General features: G+C 41.9%; 1 pseudogene; it reads right to left on the bottom strand.

The window, feature by feature from the left end:
* LOC132111930 (pleckstrin homology domain-containing family H member 1-like) overlaps nucleotides 1-12842 on the bottom strand; it is a 45514-nt pseudogene extending 32672 nt beyond the window's left edge.
* Between the last annotated feature and the right edge of the window lie 8575 nt (nucleotides 12843-21417).

Genomic DNA, 21417 nt, shown 5'->3' with positions numbered 1-21417 from the left:
GAGTTCTGGAGAGAGTGCGTCGGGACGGAGTCCGGCTGCTGTTAGTAGCCCCGTTCTGGCAGGGTCGAGTATGGTTCTTGGACCTGATTTCCCTCCTAGATGGCTCTCCCTGGGAGATTCCCGTCAGGAGGGATCTCCTCTCACAGGCGGAGGGCACCATAGTCCACCCCCGCCCGGAGCTGTGGAAGTTATGGGTGTGGCCCCCTCGTAGCTTCCGGTCTCTCAACCGAGGTTGTTGAGACCATCCTCCAATCCAGAGCTCCCTCTACGAGGAAACTGTATGCCTTGAGGTGGAAACTTTTCACTTCTTGGTGCGGAGACCGCCAGCTCGACCCAGTTAACTGCCCGATTGGTACAGTGGTGGAGTTCCTGCAGGCCTGTTTCTCCGCAGGGTTGACCCACTCCACCCTGAAGGTCTACGTGGCGGCCATTGCGGCCTACCACGCCCATCTCGGTGGCCAGTCAGTGGGCAGACACCCCCTTGTTACACGTTTCCTCCGCGGTGCGCTGAGACTGAGGCCTCCAGTACGTTCTCGTGTCCCCACGTGGGACCTGGCTGTGGTGTTAGAAGCTCTCTGTAGGCCGCCCTTCGAGCCTATTGAGGAGATCTCTGATCGCCTTCTCTCTATTAAGACTGTCTTCCTGTTGGCGATATCTTCTCTCAAGAGAGTTGGGGACCTACAGGCCCTCTCTGTGGCCCCTTCTTATATAGACTTTGCGCCCGGTCTGGCTAAAGCTTTCCTTTACCCTCGTGCGGGGTATGTCCCTAAGGTTCCCTCCTCTACACCACGGCCTGTCATACTCCAGGCCTTCAGTCCTCCTCCCTTCAGGGAGCCAGACCAGAAGAAGCTTAATTGTATGTGTCCAGTGCGAGAATTGGACACATACGTCCACAGAGCTGCCCTGTGGAGAAGGGCGGACCAGTTGTTTGTCTGTTATGGTCCCCCTAAGAGAGGTCTTCCTGCTACTAAACATACCCTCAGCCGGTGGATAGTAGTTGCTATTTCTCTTGCATATGAGTCCTCTGACCTCCCCTCTCCCCTGGGGGTCAATGCTCACTCCACTAGAAGTGTGGCGGCCTCCAAGGCCTTCCTAGCAGGTGTCTCTATGCGTGACATCTGCGAGGCTGCTGGGTGGTCCACGCCTTTGACCTTTTGTAAGATTTTACGGTCTAGATTTACGAGTCGCTCCAGGCTCCTCTGTTCTCTCGTCCTAGCTCTGCAGTTTCCCACACTGGCAGAGATTTGTAAGTCTGGCGGCGTGGGCATTCTCGCTCCCCAATCGTTCTCAATGCAGCTCGAGTTCCTGAAGAGGAATGTCTAAGGTTACGTATGTAACCCTGGTTCCTCGAAGGAATGGGACGCTGCGTCGCAGTGCCACACTTCCGGCATCTCTGGCCGGCACTTGCTTCATCCTTTGAGGCTGGTGCCGGCTGCGCCTCTCATGCTTTTATGCTTCCTGGTCTCTGACGTCACCCGCCTATGACGTCTCGCCCATCCATTGGACTGATCACACACATGTTTCAGAGACGTCACGCAGGGGGCGTTCCCCAATCGTTCTCGACGCAGCGTCTCGTTCCTTCGAGGAACCAGGGTTACATATGTAACCTTAGATGTTTCTTGTTAATATCAATTGTCAAGCATTTACAGAAATCTTGCTAAATTTTAAAATGCCTTCACTGTTCATTTTAATTAATTTAATGCATCCTTGTTATAATTAATTTCATTAATTGAAAAAAAAGAATCTCACTTACCCTTACTAACTTGCTATCCAAATTCATTTTCAGATATTGTCTTGTTGATAACAATTACTTAAGAATCATTTAATAAAATTTGCACTAACTAAAGACATTTTTAGAGCAGAGCATAACTAGAAAAATGTAAAAAAAAAAATTCCAGACCTGAAAACGGCCATTTTAAAATTCCCTGACATTTCCTTATAGTTCTAAATAATTTAAGAACCAACAAATCTGGACATTTAAATATCCTAGAGCGCAATTCCATATGGCAATATGTACAAATGTGTGTCACTTTTATTCAGAGCACTAAATCAAGTTTTTCATTCATATACTGGCAAATTGTGACAGCAGTCAGTCTCTGTTCACCATAGTTGCTCCCATCAGCCCTTCTGTTTAGGCAAAACCCATGCATTATGGCCCAGAGAAGACATGCAGTTTTAAAAGCAGCAGTTAAACAAAACATAATGCCTGTCAATGGTGGTTAGGTAAACATTTCTGGTCTCTAATATTATTTTGCTCATATGTGGTCAAAGTGACCCAGTTTTTACTTTAACACAGGTTCTGCAACCCAACCTTTCAGCCTGTCCAACCACTCAATCTTCACTGGCATGAAAGGGTTAAATGTAGCTGCCACTTCCAAACCTCTGCAAGTGAGTATGTATCAAATTAAATGTATGATCAGACTTACATGAAAGGGTTAAATGTGGCTGCCACTTCCAAACTCCTGCAGTGAGTATGTGTCAAATTAAATGTATGATCAGACTTGTGTTTCACTGCAGCATAGAGCACAGTTTTTTTAGAGAGAGGTGAACTACTCGCTGAGATAATTACACAGCTGTTTTATCCTTTCAGCACAGCTTATTGAAAAGCAAGGTTTCCATTTTCTCCCTCTACTCACAGACCCAGTCGTCCTCTAAAAGCTTCTTAGAAGCTTGAATGAATGGAGATCACACCTGCACAGGTGTGTTCCCCTTAGGTAAGAGGAAGTGACATCTAACAAGTCCTGACATCTAATTGACATATCCAGCATCTGTCCGTATGGCATTATAACAGTAAGTTGCAAGTTAGTTACTGAGTGATCCATGATTGTTACTGATTAGTTGACTTACCTCTCCCAATAGTCTTTGCTCCAAGACAGGCCTCTGAGACTCTCATTCCTGACTTAGCTACTGCATAAATCCGGCTCTCCTGAAAAACACACACAAAAACATGAAAACAGTGATGTTGATTTATCATACAAAATTTGCCAGTATAGTGCTAGGGTGATGTGGGTGGTTGCCAGGGTGTTGCATTGTGGTTGCTAAATATATATTTTAAATGGTTTTCTAATAGTTATTTTATGTGTTGCTATGCTATCAGGTGGTTGCTTGCTGACCCAAATCAAAAGAGCCTCATAAGCTCACCCAAAGCATTCTGGGAAGGGCTGCACTACTGCTGAATGACTAGTAATTTGTTTGGAACTAACACTTACTTAATGGTATTCGATTTGATTGCACCATTAGTTCATCACTTATAAAGTAATACTGTATATAAGTAATAAAGTATCTTCTGCTGACCAAGTTGACACTTATTTAATCAAGTTACAAGTAATATTAATTTACAAGTACACTAATTCTGTGAAATATAATTAAATTACTGTTTTCCATTTAGAGGGGTCATATGATGTAATTAAAATTTTTCCTTTCTCTTTGGAGTGTTACCAGCTCTTGGTGCAAAATGAAGATCTGTAAAGTTGTAAAGACAAAGTCTCAAATCCAAAGAGATATTCTTTATCAAAGTTAAGACGTTTAAACTTTAAACGTCTTAAAAGCGTTTAAACACGCCCCCACATGTCTACATCATTATGTGTAAATATTTGCGTAATGTTGCCAAATGTTCACACAAAGAAAGAAGGCATGGTTTCAGTAACCGCAGTTGATGCAGCCATGTCTAGGAGATGCTGTGTGTTTCTAGGGGAGTGCAAAAGCATTTTATTTGGCCTTCTGAAAGTAAACGCATTTAGGAGTTTTTAAGGTTACTTACAACAGAACAGCAATGCATTTTATGGACGACTGTTTCATGAATCTAGGAGAGGAGGTGATTCTGACTTTGCTACAACAATCTGGTGCTTCTGAATCAGTTACAGTAAGTATGTTGTTAAAGTATTTGCTATTAAATGTTCAAATGCAGTTTTTGCGCATCGTGTGAGTGTGTGGGTGTGTGAGAGAGAGAGAGAGAGAGAGAGAGAGAGAAAGGGTCACTCAGTGGAGTCAGCTGTCTTAACCGTCTGTGGCTTGTGTACTGCAAACACAAACAAGCTTCATCACCATGTCTGTCACATGACTCTGTTCCCCTTTCGGGCTTGAACTGATGGTAAAACTAAGGACATTATTAACCCTCTCAGGCTCAAATTAAGTTTTAGTAACTTAGTAACTTTAGTAACCTTTAGTAAAGTTTTTAGTACTCCAGATACAAAAAATATGTATCTGGAGTAATAAGGTTTTTAGTTTTTAACTGTTGCAAATCAGCAACGCCTGCCTTGCTAGGGTTAACTGTCTTTACATTTATTATAAAAGATGAAGCTCAAGATTATGGAAAGGTGCATTATGTTTCCGACGAGTGCTTGTGGTGTTCGGGCCAGTCACAATGCACTGGGTCAGTTGTCCAATCAGAGCAGACTGCTCTTCTCAGAAGGAGGGACTTCGTAGAAAACGATGCATTTGAGAGAGGCAGGGCCTACAATAATGTACAGTATTTGAAAAATAATGTGTTTTTTGAACATTAAAGCATGTCAACATATCCTGTTACACTAAATACACAAAATAATGATCTTTAAAAAAGCATCATATAATCCCTTTAATATAATGTAATTTATCCAGCAGCCCGGTATCCTCTTGTTACTGAGATGTCTGTTCCCACTTCAAGGTCAGCATATCAACTCTCCAGCTCTATCACTGACCCAGTAGATCAGCTATTGCACCTTCGTGAAGGACCCCTATCTACTGAAGAGTATGTTCAACAGTTCTGTGAGATATCATATCAAGTACAGTACTATGATGATTTTGTTTAGGGACTTGTTCCGTTTCAGACTCAATGACCCAATTAAGTCCCGTTGATCTTCCAGAGTCAAGTCAGGTCCCCATTGATCTTCCAGAGTCATGTCAAGTCCCCGTCGATCTTCCAGAATCAAGGTCCAGTCAAGTCAACGCTGACCATCCAGAGTCAGGTCAAGTCACCATTAACCCCCATGTGTCAAGTAAAAACCACAGTTAAACTTCATGAACAAAGTCAAGTCACAGTTGATCTTCGTGAACAAGGTCAAGTCACAGTTGAGCTTTATGAGCCAAGTCAAATCACTATTGATCTTCCAGAACTTCATCACGTCTCAACAGATCTTCCACAGTTTCATCGTACCACAACAGATCATCCAGAGCCTTGTCACGTCTCAGCTGAACTTCCAGAGCCTTGTCACGTCTCAGCTGAACTTCCAGAGCCTCGTCACATCCTGTCTGTTGCACCCAGCAATGTTCTCTCACCATGTTGTATTGCTGTCAAGGAGACTGTTACTGCTGTGGAACCTCCAGAGGTGGCCGCAACTGCTGCAGAACCTTCGGAGGTGTCAGTAGTATCCATCCATGAACTCTCATCGTGTCCTGTCAAGGCTATCGAGGCCATCTATGAACTCATTGCCTGTCCTGTCATGGCCATGGAGGCCATCCACCAACTCACCGCCTGTCCTGTCACGGCCATGGAGGCCGCCTATGAACTCTCGTCCTACCCAGTCACGGCTATGGAGACCATCTGTGAACTCTCTGCCTGGCCTGTTATGGCTATGGAGGCCATTTGGGAACTCTCTTACCATGTCATCACGGCCATTAACCTGTTTATCCAGTCCTACCTGACCAGACATGCTCTCCTGTGACATCGACTCCACTGTGGTGGTCCTCTGCTCCACCCTGGTGGGCTTCTGTCCCGTCTGCTCGGCTGTGGTGGTCCTCTGCCCCGCCCTGGTGGGCTTCTGTCCCGTCTGCTTGGCTGTGGTGGGTTCCAGCTCCACCTACTCTGCCCTGGTGGGCTCCAGCTCTCCCCCTGGTGGGTTCCAGCTCCACCTGCTCTGCCCTGGTTGGCTCCAGCTCCCCCAATGTATAAATCACATTCACACATTCATACACACTCATTCATACACCGACTGTGGTGTCAGCCATTCAAGGTGCCATCCAGCTCGTCGGGAGCAGCTGGGGTTAGGTGTCTTGCTCAAGGACACCTCGATTCAGGTGGAGCCGGGGATTGAACCACCAACCTTCCGGTTTGTAGACAACCTACATGAACCACTGAGCCACTGCCGCTGAAGGGCTCCTGTTCCCCATGTTAAGCCCAGGAAGGGCTCCTGTTCCCCATGTTAGGCCCAGAAAGGCCTCCAGATCCCAAGTTAAGCCCAGGAAGGCCTCCAGTTCCACCTGCTCCACCCTGGCTTCCTGCTCTTCTGGCTCTGCCCTGGTCCCTGGCCACTCCACTTCCACACGGACCTGGCCCTCCGGCCCTCCCCCTGTTCCTCCTCCGCTCCACCACCCTCCTAGATTGTTTAGAGCGTCTGGAAGCCGCTCCTTGGTGGGGGCTATGTCATGATCCGGTCACTGCACATCAGTTTATTCACCACACAGACTTTCACACGACACAGTACACCCTGGACTTCATTTCCCATAAACCCCTGCCTAGGAACTCATTATTGAACCTCACCTGTTTCCCATCAGTGACACTATAAATGAGTGTGCACTCATCCACACTCACATTGCGGAGTCTTGTTTAGATTTGTCTGGCATTTACGAGCGTTTTCCTAGTGTTTGTTCCTTCCGTGTTTGACTTTGGATTGTGTAAACTGACTTTGATTCTCTGCCACCTGCCCCAACCTTTGCCTGGTACTGTTTCTGATTTTGGATATCCCCTGTATACCTGACACTGTTACCTGTATTCTGCCTGTCTGACCATTCTTAAAAAACTACTGCATTTTGATCCGAATGTCTCCATGCCACAGCTACAATATTCCATATCTGATTTAATAAGTGGCCTTTAAAACAATACAAAGTGTAAAATTTAATCAAATTTAATTCAATCAACTGTCTTATACAATAAAGCAACATTTTAAGACTGTCCCATAAATAAACCTACAAAAAAAATGGAATCCGCAGAGCTCTAACAAAACTTCAAACCATGCTGAGGTAGATGATGATGATGTACCTGTACAGTTGGCTATGGACCCTGTCAATCTCCAGCCCTCCTCCTGGGCAGGTGGTGTCCCGGGACAGCTGGGAGGGTGGAGTGGGCTGGAGGGGACCAGATGTGCATCCACTGCTGGAGACATGGGCCTCTCGAAAAGAACTGACAATAAGACAGTGAGATATATACAAACATAAGCAAAAATAAATGGAGAAAGGAAAGAAAACAGGAAAGAAACTACAGTATATTTACTCTGAAGCTTGTCTTGCAGTATGAGGATCTGCTCGGCCTGCTTCAGGTTTGTCTTCTTCAACTGCTGGTTCTCTGTTTCCATCTACAAGACACAAAAAAAGAAATGAGAAATGTAGATGAAACACTCTAATGTTTTTTTGATCCACAACACTTCCACGTTGCAACTCACCTCTCGTAACTTAAACGTGACCCAGTCTTTGATTTTGGCAGCTTTTTCTTCAATTATCTTTGCCTCTTGGGCTCGAACCAAGTTCTGCAGATAAAGAGGGCGGTTTTGAACAACATTTCAATGAGTCCTTAAGTGGGAGTTTAATGGACACGAATGGCCATTTCTTTCTCATTGTGAGGACCTTTCTTTACCTGATTCTCCAGTTGTCCTTCAAGTCTCTTTATGATCATGTCTTTCTCCTGAATTTGACTGTTCAACTCTTGATATCGCCTGTACAATGAGTTTTCCGATTCACTTGGCTGCATGTTTGCAGACTTCAGCTTCTCCATTCTCCATACCATTCGCTTAAATGGTAATCTTGATTAAGTCCTCAACATAAATGAAAATGCAGTCTATATATATATATATATATATATATATATATTAATAAAAAAAACAAGAAAGAGTTGCAATTTGTGCTCCCAATACTTATTTACTTACAGTTGTGGTGAAAATTTGGGATTCGAGATGTGAGCCTTCGCCAGCGTTCCTTGCGGTACCGGTCCCGCTTTCTCTGAGGCGGAGCGGCGCCAGCATTCGTTGGGTTCGAAGATAGATTTGCTGGAGAATGGAGACGGGCACATCCTTATCTCCTACCTAACCCATCAGATCTGCCCGATTCCTGGGTTCAGAAGCCCAAGCTTCGGTTCTTACCCCCCGAGCATCAGGCTCGACGCTCTGCCTTTCTTTCTCCGAGGAGATTGACATGGAGGGCGTCGGTGAGCTTGTAGTTGCACAAACATAAAGTTGCATAAGCACCAGTATACAACAAACAATGTTATGCCTAACATTATATGAGCAGCTATTTAATCTCCAAGGGGATTAATATTGTTTGTGTGACTAAGCTATTCGATTTCAAAGCTGATTGTTTGATTGCAATTAATTCTGAGGAATATAATGACAGTTATTTAACTCATGAAGTTAGATGTACTGGAGGGACTGCTGGGCAGGAGCAGCCCCGTCCGCGTACAAACAGAGCGTTGCCGCCTGTGTTCCCCGCTTCAGGACCAGAGGCTGAAGCAACGCTGTGGGCCAGCGACTTCCCAGCCTAATCTGAATCCGAACTTCAGGCTGGGAGGTCCACGGCCAAGAAGTCATGACGCATTTTAGTCACGACTACAGAGGGCAGCCCCTACTGGGGAAGAGCGGTGTCCACCTCATTACACGGTGCCCGTCTCACCTCAGTGCCCTCGGGAGGTGGGTCTGCCAACCCTGCCAGAGTTTCAGGGTGCAGCGGCTTCCAGCGAGCACTGCTCTGTTATTTCTGCCCGTGAGCGTAGCGGAGCTGAGACACTTGCCACCCCTTCGGGGGCCTCTTACACCAGAGGTCAGTCTCGAGAGACTGACTCCCTTAGTAGATTATTTAGCAGCGGTGAAACTATTGCCAAATTTATCTCAGTGGGTCCTGCGTACGGTACAAAAAGGCACATCGACACTAGTCGGCTCCTAGCAGGCTCTGGTTATGGAACAAGAAGTGAATACCCTATTAAGGAAGGAGGCCATCGAGGTGGCCCCTCCACAAGACAGGGAATCCGGGTTTTATAGCCAGTATTTCATAGTTCCATAGAAGGATGGGGGGGTTGCGTTACGTCAGCTGAACTGCTCAGTTATGTAACTGAAGTTCAAAATGCTCACCATCAAGCAGGCTGTAGCTCAAATCAGATCCAAGGACTGGTTTGTCACAATAGATCTAAAAGACTCATCTCCATCCTTCCACAACACAGGAAGTTTCTGAGGTTCGCTTTTGGGGACAAAGCTTACCAATATTGAGTACTTCCCTTCGGCTTGCACTCTCACCCCGCACGTTCACTAAATGTGTAGATGCGGCTCTGGTTCCTTTGTGTATGCAGGGCATCTGCATTGTGAATTATATCGACGATTGGTTGATTTTAGCTCAATCAGAGCAGATAGCAGTTCGACATCGAGATGTCATTCTTGCACATATGAGGGAGCTGGGTTTGAGACTAAACGCCAAGAAGAGTGCACTTTCTCCAGTTCAGAGAACCTCCTATCTAGGCGTAGTGTGGGATTCGACCATGCAGGCACGTCTGTCTCCTGCTCGGATCGAGTCGATCCTCATGTCAGTCGAGGGAGTCAAATAAGGCCAGTCACTCACTGTCAAACAATTTTTTAGGTCTGATGGCAGCTGCGTCCAACGTGATACCTTTTGGCCTGCTGTACATGAGACCCCTACAGTGGTGGCTCAAGACCAAGGGTTTTTTCCCCGAGGGGGAACCCACTTTGATTTATCAAGGTCACGCGGCAATGCCTTCGTGCCTTAGACATGTGGAAGAAACGTTGGTTCTTGAATCAGGGCCCGGTGCTGGGAGCTCTTTGTCGCTGTGTAACGCTAGCGACAGACGCGTCCCTCACCGATTGGGGTGCGGTGATGAGTGGCCACCCTGCCCGCGGTCTGTGGAGCGGTCGCCATCTGACATGGCATACCAGTTGTCTAGAGATGCTAGCTGTGCATTGAGTATTGAAATATTTCCTCCCAGACCTGAGAGGTCACCATGTGTTGGTGCGCACCAAAAACACATTGGTGATCTCTTATATCAGTCACCAGAGAGATCTGCATTCACGCCCCTTGTACAAGCTGGCACACCAGATCCTTCTGTGGTCCCAGGACAAACTCCTCTCGTTCAGAGCAGTGTATATTCCTGGGATATTGACTATGGGAGCAGACATACTGTCGAGACAAGGGCCGAGGCCCGGGGGGCCTCACCCCGAGGTGGTGAAGTAGATATGGAGAGTTTTTGGACCTCTTAGCGACTCAAGAGATATTGCAATGTCCCCTCTGTTTCTCTCTAGTTCATCCAGCTCCTCTGGGACTGGACACTATTGTACAGACCAGGCTGAGGCTTCGTCTGTACACCTTTCCCCCTATCGCTCTGCTCCCGGGAGTTCTGGCGAGAGTACGCCAGGATGGGGTCTGTCTAGTAGCCCCGTTCTGGCCGGGCACACTATGTCTCGCAGATCTGATTTCTCTCCTCGACGGCTCTCCGTGGGAGATCACGATCAGGACAGATCTACTCTCTCAGGCGCAGGACAAGTTAATTCACCCTCGCCCGGAGTTGTGGAAACTGTGGGTGTTGCCCCTGAGGGGGCACAACTCATATTATCCGGTCTCTCAACCGAGGTTGTTGAGATCCTCCTCCAATCCAGAGCTCCCTCAACAAAGAAATTGTATGCCCTGAGGTGGAAACTCTTCACCCCATGGTGCAGAGATCACCAGCTTGACCCTGTTAACTGCCCAATTGGTACAGTTCTGGAGTTTCTACAAGCCAGGCTCTCTGCAGGGTTAACCCACTCCACCTTAAAGGTTTACGTGGCGGCCATTGTAGCTTACCATGTCCCTTCCGGTGATCAATCAGTGGATAGACACCCCCCATAGTGACACGTTTCCTCCACGGTGCAATGAGGTTGAGGCCTCCAGTACAGTCCCGCTTTCCCCCTGGAACTTGGCTGTGGTTTTAGAGGTGTAAGCTCCATTCGAGCCAATTCAAGATATTTCAGATACACATCTGATCCTTTAAACTGTAAGCCCCTTCGGTGGCCCCTACCTACCTAGACTTTGCACCGGCATGGCCAAAGCACTCTTATACCCTCGAGCGGGTTATGTTACAAAGTTCCCTCTGTCACACCACAATCAATAGTACTGCAGGCCTTCTGCTCTCCTCCTCCCTTCTGGGAGTCCGACCAGAAGAAGCTAATTGTATGTATCCAGCTCGAGCGCTGGACACATATGTCCACAGAACTGCCCTGTGGACAAAGTCGGACCGATGGCCTCTGTGCCATGGTCCCCTCAGAGTGGGATATTTCCTGCAACTAAGCAGAACCTTAGTCGTTGCATAGTTGAAGCTATCAATGTTACCTATGGGTCCTCTGGTCTTCCCCCGACGTTGGGAGCCAAGGCTCGCTCTACAGGGGCTATGGTAGCCTCTAAGGCCTTCTTAGCAGGGGTGTCCCTCTTGGACATCTGTAACGCTGTGGGATAGTCCACGCCTCCACTTTCGTCAGATTTTACAACACAAATATGCGAGCCACTCCTGGCTCTTCTGTTCTCTCGCCTTAGCTGTGCTCTTCGGAGCGTGGGCACATCGTTCCCCAAAGTGTGCTGCGTCGTATCGCCATACTCCCGGCACCCCGCCGGCGCTTGCTTCCCTACTCGAAGCTGAAGACAGCTGCGCGGCACGTGCCTTTATAGCTTCCTGGTCGCTACGTCACCCCACCCGTGACGTCACGCCCTTCCATTGAACAGATTGCACACGATATTCAGAGTCGATCTTGCCAAAGGCGTTTCTCTGAATCGTTTTGACGCAGCGTCTCGTTCCTTCGAGGAACTAGGGTTTCATTCGTAACCTTGGGACGTTTTCTTTCTAGAGCATCAGTGAATATTTTAACTTTTTGTAATAGTTGTGTTTGAGTCCCTCAGTTGTCCTCAGTGTAAAAAGATGGATCTCAAAATCATACAGTCATTGTTGGAAAGGGTTCAAATACACAAAAGATGCTGGAAAACCAAAGAATTTGTGGGACCTGAAGGATTTTTCTGAAGAACGGCAGGCAGTTTAACTGTTCTGGACAAACAAGGGACCCATGAACAACAATCACAGAAGAAGAAAAAAATTCCAAAAAAGCAAAAAACCACTGTGGATCTTCCAGGTAACAACACAGTATTAAGAATCAAGTGTATGTAAACTTTTGAACAGGGTCATCTTCATAAATTCGACTATTTTCTCTTGTAGACTACATGTAAACATCTTTTATGCAAAATATCGTATTCAGGTCAATACTAAATGAAAAATAACAAGCAATTTGTATGATCCCTCTTATTATGGTAAAATAACTAACATTTTGCACCTATTGTAGTGTATGTAAAATTTTGACCACAACTGTACATACTTAGTAAAAAGATACTTAAGTTGATTTACTAAAATATTTTTAAATTCAGTTAATGTTTGTTTTTCGTGCAACTGAATATTAGCTAAATTTAAATCACAGACTATAAACACTAAAATTTAACTTTAATTTTTTTTTGTAGTTTTTTCTTTTTCTAAAATGCATTGTAGACTTTGAGAGAAAAGTATAAAATATTGACTATAAAGAGGAAATGACCTAAAGTGGTTCAGCATAATTTGCCAGCGAAGGCTTTTATTATACCTTCAACCCTGTAACTTTCAACAGCAAAACATTATAAAAAATACCAGTGTTGGCAAAATTACATTGTAATGGATAAAAAAGCCAATGTGTGATTTATTAAGAGGCACACTGTATCTAAGTGTTAATGAAATATCAATTAATATTTTGGCAAACAGGATGCTACTTCCTTAGAATTATTCAAATTATGGAAAATAAATAAAGGAGGGGATAGTGGTACAATTGTGCTACCTGTTTGTCAGCGTTCTCTGCCCGCTGGTCAGCCTCAGTCACCCTCTGTTCCAACTCCTGCATCTATTGAAATAAAAACAGAGATACATGGATTGCTCTTTTGACAGTAGGATGTGTGTGTGTGTGTGTGTGTGTGTGTGTGTGTGTCTGGTGGTTATTTAAACTATGAATGTATGATAAATTATGAAAATAATCTACTGTATATCTGATTTTGAGTGTCGTTATCTATCATGCTTAAGTAATTTTGATCATAATCTGACACTAAATACTGAGGGCATGTTGTATTGGTGCGGGTTTGGGCACGCTTAATCTTTTTTTGTTCCGTTTCTCTTTTTGTTTTTCATTTTGCGTTTTGTTACATTTTTCTTTTTTTTCGTTTCATACTTCATATCATTTCTCATTTTGTTTCGAAATTTTCCTGTTTTGTTGCTTTGTATTCAATTTTATTTGTACACTAATTTATTTGAAAATATGTGAGTATTTTAAGCTCAGCCAGAACAATCTTAATGAGACTTAAAGTCATGTAGAAATCATGATCTTCCATAAGTTTGCACTTTTCTTTGTTTTCAAATTTAGAATAAGATTAACAGAACTAACTATTCAGAACTAACTGAAAATGCATATGCAACAATCACATACTCCCAGTGGCCTTAGAAATTAAAATAGAGTCAAAAAAAGTTATTAAAGTAACTGAATAAATAAATGACTAATGAGTCTTACTTATTTCAGAGTTTCAAAAATGATGTGCTTCAGCTTGTACTGATACGTTTGCATAAATGTGATGAATGGATTACAGGAGTGGCTGTGTGCACATATATGTAGATGATTTAGGCATGCATTATGCTATGCAAATGACTGCAGCTGCACACTTGTTCATTTATAATAACCTGGATTCATCAAGATTAGAAGGAGAGCAAGAAAAAAAAGTATGTGCACATGCTCCTGTTTTGAAGATGATAATTTGGTAAAAGAATATTCTCATATTTAACTGCTAGTGAATGAAACTCATTGAAGGGAATAGAAAATCTTAAATCTTTTTTTGGATCTCCTCATGCAGAATCACTTTTGCAAATATATTGATTAGCAAAAGCTTGTTAGAACTCACACAGTTCCCGGCCATGCCTTGTGCTCAATGTTTCATGAGTTCAGTGACCCAGTAAAAATTAGGACAAGCATTCTAATGGATTCCCACTGTATGACAGAGCACTTCTTTTGTTAAAAATTCTTTGTTCTTTCCCTTTTTCTTTCCACCCTTTCTCATTCCTCAAGCCAAAAGTACAAGGATTCCCAGGAGGCACCCACTCAATTTGAGCATTCCCTGAGTTTCTGGGCCAGAAGAGCAGCCTGTGGGGTCATTGTGTGGAGGTGTGACTCTTCACCTAAGGGTCAGCAAATGTATATAAATTAATAGATGACACGGTGACAAATACGAACAAGGACATGCCTTCGCTGACACTTCATCAGTCTGCATTACTATGGGAATAGTGTCCACTCACCCAAGCTCATCACTGACCTCAGGTTAGCCTTACCCACTCAGCAATAATTCAAAGAGCATTAAGAGCTATTTAAAAACTATGTCATAAAGTTTACTGGTGGAGAGTGTTGAACTTCTGGTCTCAATAGAGTAACAATTCAATGACACAAGCAGATGCAGTGAAATTCCAAGATACGATAGTATAGCCTTTAGTCAAATTAAATTTCAAATGTAATTTCTGAAATGTATGGTGTAAAAAACCTGTTAAATTATTATTTGAATTTTTTTTTAACTTAAACAAATTATTTGTACACAGAAATCTGTCGTTGCCTTTATTCTTTATAGCGATTAATATAATACAGATTGTTTCAAAGTAGCTTTACAAGGATAAATGGAAAAATAATGATTCAATGATGCATACAGAGATCAATTTTGTAAAAGCAAAGATCTCTAAAACTCTCTGTAAACTCTAAAAAAGACATTGGTCAGTTGTCATTCAAAATGTAAATGTTTAGGTCAATGGTTTTAACCACTGAACTAGTTTTTCCAAAATTTTGATGCATCACTAGAAAGATGTGTTTTCAGTGTTTCTTTGGCTAAACAGTCAATGCAAAAGTACTGTAAGACATATCGAGTATATACACAGATTTAAAGTGTGAACTTTTGATGCTTGTTGACTCTGGGAACTAGTTATTTTAGTGCTTTTAAATTTGAAATTTGAGTGCAACATTCGATACAGTTAATCGTTAGCATTCTTTTATCGCCCTTGAAAAGTGTGTGGGAACCCAAGGAAGTGTCCTGAGCTGATTCAGATCTTATCTTACTAACAGAACTTTTTCAGTAGATATTGGTCACACTGTTTCATCTGTAGCTCCTCTTACCTCTGGTGTTCCTCAAGGCTCTATTTTGGCTCCCATCTTGTTTTCACTGTACATACTTCAACTAGGTTCAATTTTTAGGAAGCATGAAGTGTCCTTTCAAAGTGTCCTTTTTATTTTTAAGCTGATGACAACCAAATCTATTTACCTTTAAAACACAATTACAAGAATGGTTTCGAAACATTCCTTGCATGCTTAGCTGATGTAAAATCTTGGATGTCTAAATTTTTTTTGCATTTAAATGAGGGAAAGACGGAAGCAATTGTCTTTACCCACAGAGGGTCGAAAGGAAAACCAAATTTTAACTGTGGTCATTTAAACTCTTATATCAAACCAACGGTGAAAAATGTTGGGGTTATTTTTGATTCCTCCCTTAAGTTTGACCAGCATATTAACTCAGTTGTTACGTCATGTTTTTTCCAACTTAAACTTCTTTCAAAAGTTACAGTAGATCTTTTTTATCTATTAAAGAACTTGAAAGAGTCATACATGCTTTTGTTTTATCCAGGTTTGAACAATTGTAACTCCTTGTATACTGGACTACCCCGGTCCTCCATGTCACAGTTGTAAATGGTTAAAAATTTTGCAGCCAGATTTTTAACAGGGGTTCGTAAACGAGAACACATTACTCAGATTTTAATGTCTCTTAATTGATTGCCAGTGCGCTATAGAGTTGAATAAAAATGGCATGGCACCTTATATGTCATATCTTGTAAATGTGAATACTGTAGGTCTGCCAGATGTTTGCGATCCTCCGACAGTAATACTCTGTCATATCCAAGATCAAGACTGAAGTTGAAAGGTGACCGTGCGTTTGCAGTGGCCAGTCCTAGGCTAAGGTACAGTCGTCACTTATCTGTTAGATCTGCATCTTCTGTATATGATTTTAAATCTAAGTTACAGTCTCATCTTTTTACCCTTGCTTTTAATTCATTATAATTCTTGGTCTCATTTTTAACATATTTAGTATATTATTTTTATTATTATTTTTATTTCATTTTACCTTTCTTCTTTTGTACAGCACAGTGGTCAACTCTTGTTGTGTTTATTTGTGCTTTATAAGTAAATAAATGAAATTAAATTAAATTAAATGAAATTAAATGAACTAGCATGATCTTTAACATGATCACAGCAGTAGCAAAACAACAGTTCTCAACATTTCTTTGGCTCCATCCCATTGTAACTTTTTTGTCATGTCTTTGATTTAATTTTGCATCAACAAAAGTCTTTCGAACTACTAAGTTAGCATGATCATTAGCAAGATAACTAGGTGTTTTTGATGTTTCTTGACCTGAACGATCAATAAGTAAACAGTAACTTTACAACTGGAATGGACAAGACTTCTTTTCTTCACAGCTTGTTTTTGTTCATGTCAAATTAAACATGGAATTATTCTGACTCAAGTTTACAGACTTAAACACTGCATTAGCGTGAATTTTGTAGCACTAGTTTAAAAAGCATCACTCAAACAGCTAAAAAAATGGCTTAACATTGAACTTAAGGTTAAGACAAATGCCAAAGCATAACGCATTGTTCCAATTCAGCAGAAGGCTGAGGATGGACTGATGGTCGCCTGGGATGACAGGCCACAGGTTAAACAGATGGTGGCAGGGCAGCTGCTCAGGCATCGCACAACCAGGTATGTGAAACATTTAACAACTGTTGTCTTGCAGTTGCTATTGGAAAATACAAAAAAGGTTTCCTCCTTGGTTGAACTCCCTAACTTCCTTGACCAGCTGACTTTACTGCTTCAGATGGAAGCAGAGCATGTGAACTATGCATTAATGACTGTGGAAATCACCAGCACAGCATCCATCTGCTATCAGTTTCTTATTAAAACATTACCTTTTTTACAGTAAAGCTGAGGTTCTTTGTGAAAAGTGTGCGTGAGATTTTTTCTTTTCTTTTTTTTTTTATGAAGTGCTCTCTGCAGAAGAAACATCAAACTACTGCCTGAAAATGTAATGATTAACCATATTAGGAATAGACACCAAAAGTCTGAAACAACCAATGGCTCAACAATTAAAAAGCGAACTATGCAAGAAAATAAAGACTAACGAAGAAGGGATGGTATATTTAAAAATGGAGCAAGCTGATAGAATGGAGGTTGGGTGAGTCTGAGAAAGCGAGCGATAGCAATAAAGTATCATTGCTATTGCAGGCTAATCCTCCTGTGTGCTAGCTCATTAGAAACTAGACTGTTCTACAGAGAGCATGAAGAACTAGGCCAAATTCAACATGAGGACCAACTTACTGAAACTTCTACTTTCCAATTTTAAATACAAACACATGTGGCACTCAGATAAAGACTAGATAATTTCTGTGTGAAGTCACATCAACACGATCAGAACTGAAATACAACTATTAATCTGACACTTTCAACTTAAAGGTATTGTAAGAGATCTTGGAAAATGCTAACTTTAGCCTGATAGCACTGAAAGCAAACATCTTTCAAGGCCACGCCCCCTGAGTGCGTGAATGCACACACATACCAGAATACCAGAGACAATACATAAAATATTACTACAATAGGCTATATCAGCTGTACCCAATTCCAGCCCTTGCACCCCACTTTTTAAATAGTATTTATGTAGAGAGGTATATTATGTCACACTTCACACTTTTCTCTAGTAAGTTTCATCTGTGTGTGAAGACGTTGCACAGCGTGCGTGAACACACTGATGACGCATCCTGTCTGCACGAACCGGGTGCACAGAGGAATGCAGATAAATACCTTGACAGGCAGGTAGGAAAGCGAATTAAAACGCTCGGACCGAACATTTCTTGGTCCAACGCCTTCCACAGAATATATAAATACAGATAAATACATAAAGATCACTTTACTTAATGATGGCTATCGGAATGTGCAGAGACTTTCAATCAGCATAACAAAAAATGTTTCTGAAGACAATCACCTAATGCAAATTTAAGTAAATAAAAAGAAATTAGTAACATTGTTTAGAATGGAAAACATGCATACAACTTACGTTTTACACTAAATACTGCCAATTAAAATCAGTATGTGGAGCAGTATGTATAGTGCAACAATGCATTTCTAATTTGCATGCTTTGTTGCGTAAAGTTAGTTCCTAATTTAGGGTTTGAGATTCTTCATCATCTTGTGTTTCCATCAGCCAATCAGTGTTACCATGACATTATTTCCTGCAGCTCCAGCATGAAAATCCAGCATAAGTGAAACGGAAGTAACATTTTGTGTTTTAGCACTTATTCGTGTCTCAAACTCAGTGGTGCACTATTTTGTAATATTGGTGGATATTACTTAAGTGACTCATTCACTCATTCATAAACACTGCATTATGGGTTACAGTATTAACTGTAGTGTGCTCTGTTGTATACTGTAAGGTTTGTCACAAAAAATATAAATCACATTGGTATTCTATTATATACTTTGCACAGTACACATTATATTGGGCAGAAATACCATGCATAGCATGGTTGCTCTTTGAACATAGCCTACTTTTTTTATCTCATTCTACAATGGGAATCTCATTCTACTGTGGGAAGTGGTTAGGTTGTTTGACTCCTAACCCTAGGGTTGTGGGTTCGAGTCTCGGGCCGGCAATACCACGACTGAGGTGCCCTTGAGCAAGGCACTGAACCCCCAACTGCTCCCCGGGTGCCGCAGCATAAATGGCTGCCCACTGCTCCAGGTGTGTGTACACGGTTTGTGTGTGTTCACTGCTGTGTGTGTGCACTTTGGATGGGTTAAATGCAGAGCACGAATTCTGAGTATGGGTCACCATACTTGGCTGTATGTCACGCCACTTTTCACTTTTTTTTCACAATGGGACACACTTTTCAACTAAAGGGCATGTGTACGTGAACAGAATGGAAAAAGTATTCCCTCACACCAGAATGAGAGATCACACCCCTCAGAATATTCTGTGTCATGCTTTTCCTCTGGTCAATGTGTAAAACACTCCTTACGCTGCCCAGAGAAGCAGATGAGAAGCATATAATTCTTTCTAAACAGACACCAGCAGCGAACTCTCAACACTTTCTTTTGTCATCTTCAACAAAACAAGTAGAAACCCATGCAACATTAAGCCCCAATATCCAGCACGAGAGAGAGGCTGGAAAGAATGGGAGAGCAGGAGAGTGTGGAGGTCAGGGTGAGCAAAAGGCTGTAAGAGCAATGACCAGAGTGGGAAGAAACCTGATGAAGGATGCTTGGGAGCCATCCAAGACTTAATGTCCCTGTGGTCTGCGTGTTTGGACAGTAAACACCCTAATGGCACCACCACAGACATAAAAAAAAAACACAACAACAGACCTACCTCTTGGACCGAAAAGAAAAACAAAACTGAGGTTGCAGCATTTGGATGGACTTATTAACATTAAGAAGAGCATATAGACAAATGGTTTACAGACCGATCTGATAATGTTTATATGTTAGGAGATGTTTATTCTACAGTGTGTTTATTGAGACAACGCTGATAGCACACCTACATCACAGAGATGTCTATTTGACATCTGCATTTACACCGGCAAGATATATTTTTTAAAGTGTTAGCTCATCTACAATACATCTATAGGACCTTTCCAATCAGATGTCAAATAGACGTTTAGAAGATGTCTTTAAGATATTTATGATTTAGAATGTATGTAAAACTGACGTTTGAAAGATGTTTGTACACAGCAGATGCTTTCCAGAAGAAACAATCTTTAACAGACATCTTGCAGATGTATGTGTGCTACCTGGGAAAGTTATGCATGAAAAATGGTTAGGTGTTTAGATTCTACGCTAAATGGTTTTATCAATGAAAAGGTTTGAGATTGACTAGTGCAAAACCTCAAAACTTTTAAGGCCCGAAACATAATTTACATAAATACATGAACGCAGATGTTTCTTTTGTGGGTTGCTGTGTTCTGAAATATGTCTGACTACAATTCACGAAAATATGCTTTGCATTCTCAGTGTTATCACAAGGGGTGCTACAGCATGTATTAGCCTAAATGTATTTTACAAGTCAACTGCAATCATGGCAGATCAAATGTTAAAAAATATTCTTGCTAAGCAAGTTAGTTAAAGTCAAAATGTTTATAGCGACCTGAATAACAATACATTATATTTGAAATTAAATCTTTTTCCCCTGAAGTAGAAAAGTTTTCTACCTCCAAACAAAGTATGATCAACCAACATTATGCATAGCAACATTGCTAACAACCACTTAGAACATCTTAGCAGCCGCACAGTAATACTCTGCAATAGGGAAGCACCGATATATATATACTGTATATATATATATATATATATATATATATATATATATATATATATATATAGATATTAGTAAGTGTTGTTGTTTATTTTCTTCTTATGTTTGTTTTTACTTCATTTAATTTACTTATTTATTTATTTACTTATTTATTTAAGTTTCATATGTTTCATAAAAGCATTTTGAGCAGGAGTCTTTAAAATGACATCATATGGAAATGTCATCATTTGGGGGCCATTGCATATGAGTGTCAGCTGTTGGAAAAAAAATAAAACCTCCTAAAATCTTAAACCTCCAAAATGATGTATAATGGAGCTGAATGTGTACTTTTACAATCTTACAGCCTTTATAAGTAATGCCGCGTTCCAGGCAACCCATAGCCCGTGTTTTTCAAACCTTATACCCTGAAAGTGCACTGGAATGGCAGTCAAACCCGTGACTTCCCACCCGTGAACTCGTACTAGATCGATGTACTCCGAGTTCCAAGTTCTGACGTCACACAGCACGTGAAACAACGATGGCACCCCCTACGAATAATATTGCCTACGGATGCAGTGTTCATGCAAGTGGTACACATTCAAAATTGGTACACGATTTTAGGACAATGTAACGTTGCAATAAAATTAATAATCTAGCTACAATTCCTTGCGCTCAGGAAGTTTGGCGTGACTTGCCTGGAACAGTACAAAGTCGTTAGTCGTGGTTTGAAATCGTGACTTAAAAGCTCAAAAACCTGCCTGGAACGCAGCACAACTTGAGTTGTTGTTCCCTTTCTTGATGATATTGGTGATTGGTGATATATGCTAGTTACATTACATTTAAGTTAACAACATTACCATCCTCTTTGAGCTAAATGTCCCAAACTTCAAACATTTTTTAATTGTGTTTGAAAGTGTTTCCTGCCTTTTCTGTTTCAGCATTAACTGTAATCAGGGATATAAATCTAATGGAGGATATTTAATAATCAAGTTATTGGAGTAGGCCTGGGTATACAGTATAATATCTTAGGATGAATGATTTCCAAATATTTTGCTATAAGATTTTTT

Source organism: Carassius carassius, chromosome 31, assembly GCF_963082965.1.
Source record: "Carassius carassius chromosome 31, fCarCar2.1, whole genome shotgun sequence".
NCBI lineage: Eukaryota > Metazoa > Chordata > Actinopteri > Cypriniformes > Cyprinidae > Carassius > Carassius carassius.
Note: the sequence above shows the minus strand (reverse complement) of the source record. Positions and strands in the feature narration are given on the sequence as shown.